At 50.4% G+C, this 12,526-nt stretch overlaps 1 protein-coding gene, 1 long non-coding RNA gene and 1 other non-coding gene across 4 annotated transcripts in view; 2 read left to right on the plus strand and 1 right to left on the minus strand.

Annotated features, from left to right (window-relative positions):
- The window catches only part of LOC135271871 (zonadhesin-like), a 162,183-nt gene that overhangs the window by 141,767 nt on the left and 7,890 nt on the right, over positions 1–12,526 (minus strand). The window lies entirely within an intron of this gene.
- The window catches only part of LOC135271872 (uncharacterized), a 141,279-nt gene that overhangs the window by 100,640 nt on the left and 28,113 nt on the right, over positions 1–12,526 (plus strand). The gene's annotated exons all lie outside the window — the stretch shown is intronic.
- LOC135271875 (U6 spliceosomal RNA) lies at positions 3,277–3,383 on the plus strand. The gene has a single exon (XR_010339991.1). It is a non-coding gene; the product is annotated as a U6 spliceosomal RNA (small nuclear RNA).

Genomic DNA, 12,526 nt, shown 5'->3' on the forward strand with positions numbered 1-12,526 from the left:
TTTAATTTTATTTTTCCTTATTTATTATTATTATTTTTCTAAAGGCTAAGTCTCACTCTGTTGCCCAGGCTGGACTGCAATGGCATGATCATGGCTCAGTATAGCCACAACCTCCTGGGCTCAAGCAATCTTCCCACCTCAGCTTCCCAAGTAGCTGCAGCTACATGCTAGCACCACCATGTTCAGCTGGTTTTTTGTATTTTTTGTGGAGATGGGGTTTTGCCATGTTGGCCAGGCTTGTCTTGAACTCCTGGCTCAAGCAATCTGCCCATCTGACCCCCTGAAGTGTTTGGATAACAGGTGTAAGCCACCACTGCTGGCCTCATTTTATTTTTCATTAAAAAATATTTAATCATCCAAATGATAGGTATTATGCTTGATTAGTCTTTAGAATACTAACATTTTCATGAAGGCATTCAACCTAAATGGAGGTGAGGTGGTCTAAAATTATGGCAGAAAGAGAAATGGAAGGCTAGTGACCAGTAAACAGTGTCAAATCAAGACCACTGTCATCACTGAATAATGAGCCTCTGAAGATTCATCTTGTAGGATAGTAGCTTTAACATGTTAATGAATCATAGATGGGTAACTCTGACAATCTGATTAAAGCTATGGAACCTCTCCTGAAAATAATGCACCCAAGCCCATACATACCATTCTAAATACAATACGAGGGGGCTTGCAGGCCCTCATATAAGCATTCTCACTGTTATAGGACAGACCTTGGGCCCAGTCTTGAACTCAAGTCAAACATCATCAGAAATTAAGGTTATTAACTCTTTTCCCCAAAGATCTGTATAAAGATTTTTTTTGTAACGTTTGAAATATATGTATTTAATTTTTTATTGAGCCTTTAGTATATAAAATAGTCTGCAAAACCCAGTCCTTGCTCATAGAGAAGGGTGATAGGAAGTAATGACAGGAGATATAAATGCTATAAGAGGGGTGAAAACATTTTTTAAGTTTAAGTGAAAGAGATACTGTGTTCAACTAAAAAGGCGGTGGGGGGGCGGGGAGGAATTAAGAAAAACTTCAAGGCACTGGATAAACGGTTTACAAGATGAAAAGAATTTAAAAGGTATAGTTGGCCAGAGGAGGTGAAAAGGGAGGAGAGAGAAAAGATCTTTCAGGAGAAAGGAAGAACCTTAGCATAAAGTATACAACCAGGAGAATGAAGTAGTTTTTAGAATCCCCTTTGATTACAGCGGTGATACTCAATCCCAGCTGTACATTCTAATTACCTGGAGTTTTTTTTTTTTTTTTTTGAGACGGAGTTTCGTTCTTTGTTACCCAGGCTGGAGTGCAATGGCACGATCTCGGCTCACCGCAACCTCCGCCTCCTGGGTTCAGGCAATTCTCCTGCCTCAGCCTCCTAAGTAGCTGGGATTACAGGCACGCGCCACCATGCCCAGCTAATTTCTTGTAATTTTAGTTCAGACGGGCTTTCCTCATGTTGACCAGGATGGTCTCGATCTCTTGACCTCGTGATCCACCCGCCTCAGCCTCCCAAAGTGCTGGGATTACAGGCGTGAGCCACCGCGCCCCGCAGATTTTGGGTTTCTTTTTTTAATAAGATGGGGTTTCACCATGATGGCCAGGCTGATCTTTAACTATTGACCTGAGGTGATCTACCCACTTCGGCCTCCCAAAGTGCTAGGATTACTGACGTGAGCCACAGCGCCCGGCCCAATCTCTCTGATTTTTAAAAATAAAGTTGGCCGGGCATGGTGGCTGATGCCTGTAATCCAAGCACTTTGGAGACCAAGGTGGGCGGATCACCTGAGGTTGTGGGTTCAAGACCAGCCTCACCAACGCAGTGAAACCCCGTCTTTTAAAAAAATAATAAATAAATTAAAAAATAAATAAAGTTAAGGCTGGGTGTGAGGCTCACGGCCACAATACATGCACTTTGGGAGACTGAGGTGAGTGGAACACCTGAGGTGAGCAGTTCGAAAGCAGCCTGGCCAACATGATGAAACCCGGTCTCTTCGAAAAATACAAAAAATTAGTTGAGCACGGTGGCCAGGACCTGTAATCTCAGCTACTCTGGAGGCTGAGAGAAGAGGATCACTTGAACCTGGGGGGCAGAGGTTGCAGTGAGCCAAGATCCTGAAACCGTAGTACTGCAGCCTATGCAACAAGAAGAAAACTCTGTCTCAAAAATAAATAAAAAAGAAATAATTAAATAATAAAATCCAGACTGGGCACAGTGATTCACCCCTGTAATCTCAGCATTTTGGGAGACTGAGAAAGGAAGATTGTTTGAGACTAGCAGTTTGAAACCAGCCAGGGTGACAGAACAAGATCCTATCTCAACAAAAATTTAGCTGGGCGTGCTGCTGTGCACCTGTAGTCCTAGCTACTCAGGAAGCTGAGGTGGGAGGATTGCTTAAGACCTAGAAGTGGGAGGCTGCAGTAAGCTACGATTGCACCAATGCACTCCAGCCTGAGGGACAGAGCAAGATCATTTCTGTAAAAAAAAAAACTAAACAAATATAAGCTTCTTTTTTTTGAGACAGACTCTTGCTCTGTCACCCAGGCTGGAGTGCAGTGGCGCGATCTCGGCTCACTGCAACCTCCGCCATCCGGGTTCAAGTGATCCTCCTGCCTCACCCTCCTGAGTAGCTGGGATTACAGACGCACACCACCATATCTGCCTAATTTTTGTATTTTAGTAGAGAGAGGCTTTCACTATGTTGGTCAGGCTGGCCTTGAACTGCTGACCTCGTGATCCACATGTCTCTGCCTCCCAAAGTGTTGGGATTACAGGCGTGACCCACTGCACCGGGCCATAATCTGAATTTTTCAGAAGGTTTTTAGATTAAAAGATTTACAGGGCTGGGCATGGAGGCTCTTGCCTATAATCCCAGCACTTTGTGAGGCACAGGCGGGTGGATCACCTGAAGTCAGGAGTTCAAGACCAGCCGGCCAACGTGGTGAAACCTGGTCTCTAATACAAATACAAAAATTGGCCAGGCATAGAGACTCATGCCTGTCATCCAACCCCTTTGGAGGCCAAGGTAAGCGGATCACCTGAGGTCAGGAGTTCAAGACCAGCCTGACCAACATGGTGAAACCTCGTCTTTAAAAAAAAAAACAAAAAACACAAAAATTAAGTTGGACACGGCGGCCCACACCTGTAACCCTGGAACTTTGGAAGTCTGAGGTAGGCGGATCATGAGGCCAGAGGTTCCAGACTAGCCTGACCAACATAGTGAAACCCATTCTCTGTAAAAAAATAAATAAATAAAATTAATTAAAAAATTACCTGGGCATGTGCTCGCTTCGGCAGCACATACACTAAAATTGGAATGATACAGAGAAGATTAGCATGGCCCCTGCGCAAGGATGACATGCAAATTCATGAAGCATTCCATATTTTTTTTCCTGTTTTTAAAAATCAAATAAAAATCAATTTAAAATTAAAGCTAAAAAGCAAAGAAAATTAGCTGGGCACGGTGGGGGACACCTGTAAACCCAACTACCTGGGAGGCTGAGGCAGGAGAATCGCTTGAACCAAGGAGGCAGAGGTTGCAATGAGCCAAGATCGCACCATTGCAGTCCAGCCTGGGTGACAAGAGGGAAACTCTATCTCATAAAAAGGCGGGTCAGGGGGGATTTATCCAGCACCTCGTTTTTGCAATTGTAGACACTGATCTCTCCGTTTTTTTTTTTTTTTTTGAGTGCAATGGCGCGATCTCGACTCACCGCAACCTGCACCCACCGCAACCTCCACCTCCTGGGTTCAGAAAATTCTCCTGCCTCAGCCTCCTGAGTAGCAGGGATTACAGGCACGCGCCACCATGCTCAACTAATTTTTTGTATTTTTAGTAGAGACAGGGTTTCACCATGTTGACCACGATGTTCTTGATCTCTTAAACTCGTGATCCATCCGCCTCAGCCTCCAAAAGTGCTGGGATTACAGGCGTGAGCCACAGTGCCTGTAAGATTTTTTTTTTTTTTTTTTTTTTGAGACGGAGTTTCGCTCGTTACCCAGGCTGGAGTGCAATGGCGCGATTTCGGCTCACCGCAACTCCGGCCTCCTGGGTTCAATCAATTCTCCTGCCTCAGCCTCCCGAGTAGCTGGAATTACAGGCGTGAGCCACCGCGACCAGAAGATTTTTTTTTTTTTTTTTTTTTTTTTTTTGAGACGGAGTTTCGCTCTTGTTACCCAGGCTGGAGTGCAATGGCACGATCTAGGCTCACCGCAACCTCCGCCTCCTGGGTTCAGGCAATTCTCCTGCCTCAGCCTCCTGAGTATCTGGGATTACAGACACGCGCCACCATGCCCAGCTAATTTTTTTTATTTTTAGTTCAGACGGGGTTTCACCATGTTGACCAGGATGTTCTCAATCTCTTAAACTCTTCATCCACCCACCTTATCCTCCAAGAGTGATGGGATTACATGCGTGAGCATCCGCGCCCTGCAGATTTTTTTTTTTATTTTTAATAAAATGGGGTTTCACCATGATGGCCAGGCTGATCTTTAACTACTGACCTCAGGTGATCTACCCACTTCGGCCTCCCAAAGTGCTAGGAGAGACAATGAGGGGTGGGGAGGGAGCCAGCCTGTGTGCCACATTCCTGGAAACAAGGTATGGGGTGACGCCCACTGAAAACCCCAAACCTCTCCGGAGGAAAGGCCTGCAGCACACAGCTGGGACAGAGAAGGGGAGGCCTACCTGGGGCAGGCCGGTGTCCTCGTCAGCCTTCTGTGGGGTGGTCTCAGGGTCAGGGTCTTCACCCACATCGCTATCGGCCTCGTCCTGGGGGGTGGCCGTCGAGACCTGGCTGTGGAGGGCCGTCTCTGGGTGCGCCCCCCGCACAGTGGGGCTTGGGACAGCCTCTGAGCCCTCCTCACAGGGGAAGGCTCAAAGCCCAGCCCTGAGATCCAGCTTCCTCAGTATTCGCGGTGTGCACCACTCAGGACGACTTACGGCTTAAGTCCCAGGACAAAGGGGGCATGTCCTTTCTTGAAAGTCTTGGCCGGGCGCAGTGGCTCACGCCTGTAATCCAAGCACTTTGGAGGCCAAGGCGGGTGGATCACCTGAGGTCGGGAGTTCAAGACCAGCCTGACTAACATGGTGAAACCCCGTTTTAATACCAAAGAAAAAAAAATCCTACTTCTTGAAAACGAAAACGAAGTCCTGCTCTGGCTGCCTGCCCTCGGGGAGAAGCTGCGCCCCCTCAGGCTCCAGGGCTCTGGCCGCCTGCCGCCGCCCATTCCCGGCGCGCAGCTGGAAGTCCCGAGTTCGGGCCCCGCCTTAGCCGCCCCCTCCATCGCCCCGCCCCACTCCACCGCGCCTGCGCCCCGCTCCACCGCGCCTGCGCCCCGCTCCACCGCGCCTGCGCTCCGCTCCAACGCCCCGCTCCAACGCCCCGCCCCGCTCCACCGCGCCTGCGCCCCGCTCCACCGCCCCGCCCCGCTCCACCGCGCCTGCGCCCCGCTCCACGGCGCCGGCGTCCCGCTCCACGGCGCCGGCGTAGCGGGCGCCGAGGCTGCAGTTGCAGTCTGTCGGGCGCAGTGCGCGGGTTCGCTGGCGTCTGGGGAGCCGGCGGTGTTCGCGGCGAGGGAGTGGGGTCGGGGAGGCGCCTTCTGGCTCGGGCTGGGGCCGGCGAAAGCCCGAACGAGCGACGGCGGCAACCGTGGGCCTTTGGACGGCGGCCTCAGTGGCCAGCAGGTAAGGTCCGCGCGGGGCGAGCATGGGTCGTGCGGGCCCGTGAGGGGGTGCGGGTTGCGAGCGGGCCAGGGGTGCGGCGGCCTGGTCGGGGGCGCAGGTGAGCGCGGCCCGCGCGGGGCCCGGCAGAGCATTGTCTTTCCGGCGGCGTCCGCACCGCGGCCACTGCCGGCCGGGCCGTGGCGGGGACCCGGGTGGGGCGGGCCTGGGCTTCGGAGCGGGCGCGCGCTCCTTTTTCGCCGGCCCGTACTCCTCCGTCGCCGCATCTCCGCCGCCCCCCGCCAACATGGCCGCCACCCTCCTGTCCCCACTTCCCTGGCCGCTGTCTCCATTGCCCTGCAGACTTCCCATTCCTCCTTCCTAACCCAGCTTCCCTGAGTCTGACCCTTTGCCTGCCCAGGCTGGGATGTCCTTGAGATCCACTCTCTTGTTTGACTCAGAGAATGGCTCTGGGAAGCCGTAAACCATCCAGTGGGAAGAACCTGTGCCTGCATCCTCATGGTGGCCCTTTTGAGGCTGTGCCCACCCTGTTTGGTCTCTCCCCAGGTGCTTTGAGAGGCTGGCTGCACACGGCTCTTTTTTGACCTTTTGCTGGACCGTGTTGCTTTGCCCGTTTCCCTCATCCTTCAGGTTTCAGTTCGAGTACCAGGTTCTCAGGAAGGCACCTCCCTGCCCTGTCGCCGCGTTCTCTAGCATCTGCCCTTCCTCCAGAACTGTCTACTGCCAATGACCAGCCAGCCATCTGGACGTCCACTGGGGCAGTGATTCTCCGCCCTCAGCTGGAGCCCAGGAGGCACAAGGGGCTGGCTCTGTGTTGTTTGCCAGGTGCCTGTACACAGGGCGGACACCCCTGTCCTAAAGTGGAGGGCTCTTTTGTCTTGCAGGGTGAACCCTCACCAGCACGCTTTTACTGAGCAGGTGCGGTGGCTGGTGCATTGCGATGCCCATGGTGACCAAGGCTTCAAAGGGCTCAGAGTCTAGTAGGGTGGAGTAGTGAGCGGGAACAGAATCCTGTGTGAGGAGTGCTTTATCAGAGGTATTTACAGGCTCCTTGGGGGCACAGAGGAGGGACAGGCAATTCTCTGGAGGTGGGTGGGGCAGGGAGTGGGGACGTTGTCAGGATGACATTGTCAGGATGATGAGGAACTCAAGGACTGTGTTCTGATCATTTGTTTATGAATCTCTCTGCTCCCCTGGGCTGACTGTCCCTACTAGGATGCAGTGCACTGCTGTCTCTTGGGCATCCTGAGTCTCAGCAAAGGGCCTAGAGTCCAGTAGGTGCACAGGGAATGTAAGTTGTATGACAGTCCAGACGAATTTGTGACCTGGCTCATTGATCTGTTCTGTTCTTCTCTGGCAAATCCATGTAAAATGGCTCCAGCTGTTATTTCCAAAGTTTTTTCGAGAGCAGTTGGAGGTGATGAGTCCCCCACCCTAAGGCCAAACCCAGCCCTACCCTGGGGCTGACTCCCATCCGGGCACTGAGCTCAGCCCTCCCGTCGGACTTGCCCCATCCAGAGAGGTGGCAATATGACAGAATCTTCCAGAAGCTCCCAAAGCGGGAAGAGGCGCCCAGGCCAAATTTCATCTGAATAATTTCTGGTTGGTGGTGGTTATCAGATGGGAAGCAGCCTTTCGCTGCCTCTAAATTCTGCTCCCCTGTCACAAGACAACTCCTTTCTCAGCTGCTTCCACGTGGAATTTACGCGTGGATTTTAACTGAAATCCTTCCTGTTTTCTAACTCTGTGGCTGGGAAGAAGGCCTGGCCCCCTCCCAGATGTTTCTCCACTGTCTGGCTTGTCAGGATTTGAGGTTTTTGCATGCCAGGGACGTCTGGGTTGTGTTAGTTGATTGTGCTGGTGGATTTTGATTTATAAAACTCCCTGAGTACTGTAGCCAAGCTCATAAATCCAAGTATTTGTTTTACAGTAACTGTGATCTGGAATTTTATGTTAAGTTGTGGGGTTGTTCTCTGTCGGTTTATTCAGATGGATGTAATGCTGCTCTCTGGGTGCTCACGGTCTGCGTGGGCATGGCGGGGGGAGGAGGCGAGGACAAGTGGCAACTTCTGATTCCATGTCCTCGAAGCCGGGGAACGGGCAGTGCTGTGCTTCACTGAGTCTGCGTGAGTATCGGCAATCCTGGGACCCTAGTAGGCCTGAAGTGTTAAGACATGTGAGGAGCTCTGTTCCAGAGGATGGGGTCAAAGCCTGGCCTTTGCGGGACTCGGCCAGGTGTGCCCTGGCCTAGGGTGAGCGTGGATGGGCAGGCTCCCCTATCACCCTCGCCCCTCCAGCCGGCTCACTGTGGCTAGCATGGGTCAGATGCCTGCTGTGTTAGGTGCTGGGCACCCACACACACATGGACATCTGTCACCAGGCTGCTGGGCCAGTGAGGAACAGACAAGTCCTGGACAGTCACAGGCATGTGTGTGGGGGGACTGGGGTTCTCGGGAGGGTGCTCCTGGTTTACACGGCGTTGAGTGGTCCCACTGCCGGGGTCTGCTTACAGAGTCCAGTGGGGGCTTGTTTCCTTCAAAAAACATATTTGAAGTAGACAAGTACTAACAGGATTTCCTGAGTTAGACATCAGATGTTTTTGAGGGATTGGTACCATCTTCTTTCTTTCCTTTCGTTTTGCAATGTTCTATAATATGATCCCTTTGAATATCTGATGGAAATGCAGAGATGGTCTCCTTTGCACCCGTGCCTTGTGTTGGAGGATATCTTAAATGGGGAGCAGGTTGACAACAAGGTAGAGACAAGAAGGTACGTCCCCTACATAGATGATGTAAGTAATTATGTTAAGGATGGGAGCTGGCACCTGGGGCAGAGCAGCAGGCCGGGCCCCAGTGGGTCTCACTGTCTCTGGGCTTGATTCTCTGGACTGTGAAGTGGTCAGTGAAGCCTGGCCGGCCCTGCTCACAAGCTGTTAGGAGGAACGTGTGAGTCAAGGGATGTAAAAGGACTCTGTCAGCCCTTGAGTGCTTCACCAATACTACTCATTGCCACAGCTGATTCAGTGTCCTGTTTGTGAAGATTAAGGCCACCTCTATTGGTTGATTGATTGGTCTTTGAGTGACTCAAAGGTTAAGGCTGTGGTCTCCAGAGCCATACAGATGAGAGTTCAGACCTCAGCTCCACTCCTGCTCTGTGCCTCAGTTTCCTTGTCTGCCGCATGAGGACAATAACTGAAACTCATCAAGGGTTGTGTGAGGATCACATTCATGCCTGAGCACGTGAACCGTGCTCATACGTTAAGAACCCCTTGAGGGGGTTAGCAAGTATTACTATTGATTGATTGATTGATTGTCTTTCTTGTAGAGATGGGATCTTGATGTTGCCCAGGCTGTTTTCCAGCTCATAACCTCAAATGATCCTGCCAGCTTCCCCTCCCAAAGTGCTAGGATTACAGACGTCGACCACTGTGCCCGGCCCCAGTGATGATTTTTTGAGAAAAGAAAAGCGTTAATGTGGATAGAATGAGAGAGAAAGAATAAAACTGAATACTGGGGATAAAAACTTGAAGAGTTTTAGGAGCGGTCATCTTGAAGTGCAGCTCAGTGTTCTTGGGCAGATGTGATGTGGGGAGGTGAGGATCTGTGGAGAGAGTGAGAACAGCAAATAGATAAGAGCATGGAGACGGCCGCCCTGTGACATCGGACGGGGGACCCCGTGGACATCGAGTGCTGCCGGTGCAGAGCAGGCACACAGCAAGGGCTGCCCTGGCTGGAATGGGAGCATCTTGGGCCTTGTCCCCATCCCTGAGCAGGTGTCCAACAGAGTGTGGTCTGGGGGCTTTAACCTCCCTCTTGGGAGGCACCTGGCTGAGGAAGTGGTGCTGTGGGAAAGCAGGCTGGGCATAGCAAGAACCTTGGGGTCTCTGCACTGCCAGTCAACCTGCCACAAAGGCCTGTGCAAGTACTGGAGTTTGTGAGTGACCATCTTGGTTGACTGATTCTTGATTGATTGATTATTGATTGGTTAATGCTCTCAACAATTCATTTTTCTAGCGCTTTTTGGGTGCTTACCTCCCTAAGGCTGTGTGACCCAGCTCCCTGTCACTTTCTTACCCATTTGCTGCCATTTTTCTTCTTGTCCCTTCAGTTTTCTTGACCCGATACAGAACGTGAGTGTTGACCCCTCCCTCTGCCTTCAGGCTCCTGCTCCACTTTCCTGGCATTACTTCCTGGTCCTCGGGTAATCTGATCGAATCCAGGTTTCCTACTGATTTCCCTTTCCTCTTGCTCTGCAGTGTAGATTCATGAACGTTTTCTGTGTTCCCAGTCGTATCCAGTTCCAGACCAGTTTCTGTAGGTACCCAGGACATATTTATAGGCTTACAAAATGTTTCCGTTGTGGATGTTAATGAATACCTGTGGAATTAATGAGGGAATAAAGGGTAGAAGTATTTAGTGTGGTGAGTTTTAACTGGTGGTTAGCTTTGCTTCTTTACAGACATCTGGTTTGTTGGAGGTGGTGAAGGTCCCCTCGGGTGAGCTCTTCCCCTGCCCCTCCCTGACAAGACTTATCTGAGACTTGCCCCGTGGGTGGCTTTCACTGGTGAAGATTGGTAATGACACGTTTTCTGTAGGTTTCTTTTGTCAAGAGTGAGACTGCAGGGTGCTGCGGCTGTGGCCATGGTGAGATGAGTGTAATTTGAAGAGGGGCTTGTGGAGACCATCCAGGAAGACAGCTCAGCAGGGCTTCTGTTGCAAGGTTGAGGATTCTTGTCTTCAGGTGACATTGGCCAGGCTCCAGTAGGACCCATAGAATTGGCACACCCCATGACATTATGAAGGAAAAAGAGCCTGTGTAACTGTACCAGGCTAAATTGGTATAGAACACATGAACTATATATATTTTTTTCTTTTAGATAGAGTTTTGCTCTTGTTGCCCAGGTTGGAGTGCAGTGGTGTGGTCTTGGCTCACTACAACCTCCACCTCCCGGGTTCAAGTGATTCTCCTGCTTCAGCCTCCCGAGTAGCTGGGATTACAGGTGTGTGCCACCACGCCTGGCTAATTTTTGTATTATTAGTAGAGACAGGGTTTCCCCATGTTGGCCAGGCTGGTCGCAAACTCCTGACCTCAGGTGATCCACCCGCCTGGTCCTCCCAAAATGCTGAGATTACAGGTGTGAGCCACTGCTCCTGGCACACATGAGCTAGATTTTTATTTGTGTATGTCTGTGTATCTTCACAGGAAATTTTTGCTCTTGTCAGCGTATTAGAAGGAGGACGGACCTTGCCCATTTCCTTCCATGCTGCCACATGTGTAGATGGGGCATTAGCAGGGTGGGGGGTGCTGCTTGCCGAGTTGGAGCGGGGCATAATCACTGGGAGTGTAGACGGGGCAGAGGCAGGATGTGGGGACGCTGCTGCTCACTGAGTTGAGATAGGGTCCTGGTAGTCACTGCAAGTGTAGACGAGGTAGAGGCTGGATGTGAGGATGCTGCTCATGGAGTTGAGATGGGGTCCTGGCAGGCACTGCAAGTGTAGATGGGAGCCTATCAGAGTCTGGGATGGACTGCTGTACAGGAGGCTGTAGCCCTGGATAGTTGCACCGTATTTCTGCTCCTCGGTGCTGCAATTTTAACAATATGTATGTTAGAGTAGTTAATCTCCAGGATCTTCTCTTTCTCAAAACACTACATAGAAATCTACATGGGAGATTCTGGGGAAATCATCTCCCAAAATAGATGATTTCATAGTGTCCTCTACTTATAATTAACATATGTCGTATACATTTGCGTTTCGAACCCTTTGTGTACATGCTACCTAGAGACAACAAGGTATGTGCCTTACATAGATTATGTAAGTAACCATGCATCACAGTGATGTGACATTTTGGTAGACGTATCCTTTCTTTGGCTTATTTCTGGGGAAGCAGCAGAGCATGGTGGAAGTGAGGTGGATGGTGAAGACAACCTGCCGGCGTTTCTGCTCTGCCTCTTTCTGCTTAGAGTCATTGTGAGGAATAGCAGGGTAAATACACATGAAACACAGAGAACACTGAGGAGCTCAAGAAAGTGTTCAGTGGTGTCACTAATGACAACGCTGATGTGATGGTGATGAGGGTGACAGTGGTGACACTGACAATGATGATGTTGTAACCGACGGTGATGGTGGTAACAACGATGATGGGGACGACGATGATGATGATGGCGCAGTGATGCTATGTCAGTGATGATGGTGTTGATGGGGTTGGTGATGACGGTATGATGGTGAAGATGGTGATGGCTGTGATCATGATCGTGATGGTGTAATTGATAGTGATGATGGTAACAATATGATGGTGATGGTGTGGTTGATGGTGACAGTGGCACTGGTGATTATGGTGATAGGGATGATGGTGATGGTGATGATGTTGAGGAATGGTGACAGTGGTGGTGATGATGGTGATGACGGTGATGTGACTGGTGATGGTGACAGTGATGGTGTAGTCGATGGTGAGGGTAACAGTGGCAGTGGTAATGGTTGTGACAAAGATGTTGATTGTGGTGATACTGATGTTGGTGATAGATGGAGAAGAGTTAGGGGCATATTCTGTGATGCAGGCCAGTATTTTTACCCTTCCTTTTCTGCTTATTCTTGGACCTTCAGGCCCCTGACTTTTCACATTTTAACCTCCTATTTAAATGCAAATTTCATATGTGGCTAAGTTGGAAGAAGACGTTTCATGTTTTAAAAACTGTTATGTTAACATGTAAGGGCCCTGCTATCTCTACTGTTGGAACTTGAAGTAAGGGAAAGAAAAGCTAGAAATGACATTGAACAATGGGCTTAAGTGTCCAGTTACGGTTTTTCTTATACTGCTGAAAACCTTGCTGGTGTGCCCGTACCATCAGT

The sequence above is a fragment of the Aotus nancymaae genome, unplaced genomic scaffold (genome assembly GCF_030222135.1).
Source record: "Aotus nancymaae isolate 86718 unplaced genomic scaffold, 86718_ANA_hifiasm-v0.15.2.pri h1tg000094l, whole genome shotgun sequence".
Lineage (NCBI taxonomy): Eukaryota > Metazoa > Chordata > Mammalia > Primates > Aotidae > Aotus > Aotus nancymaae.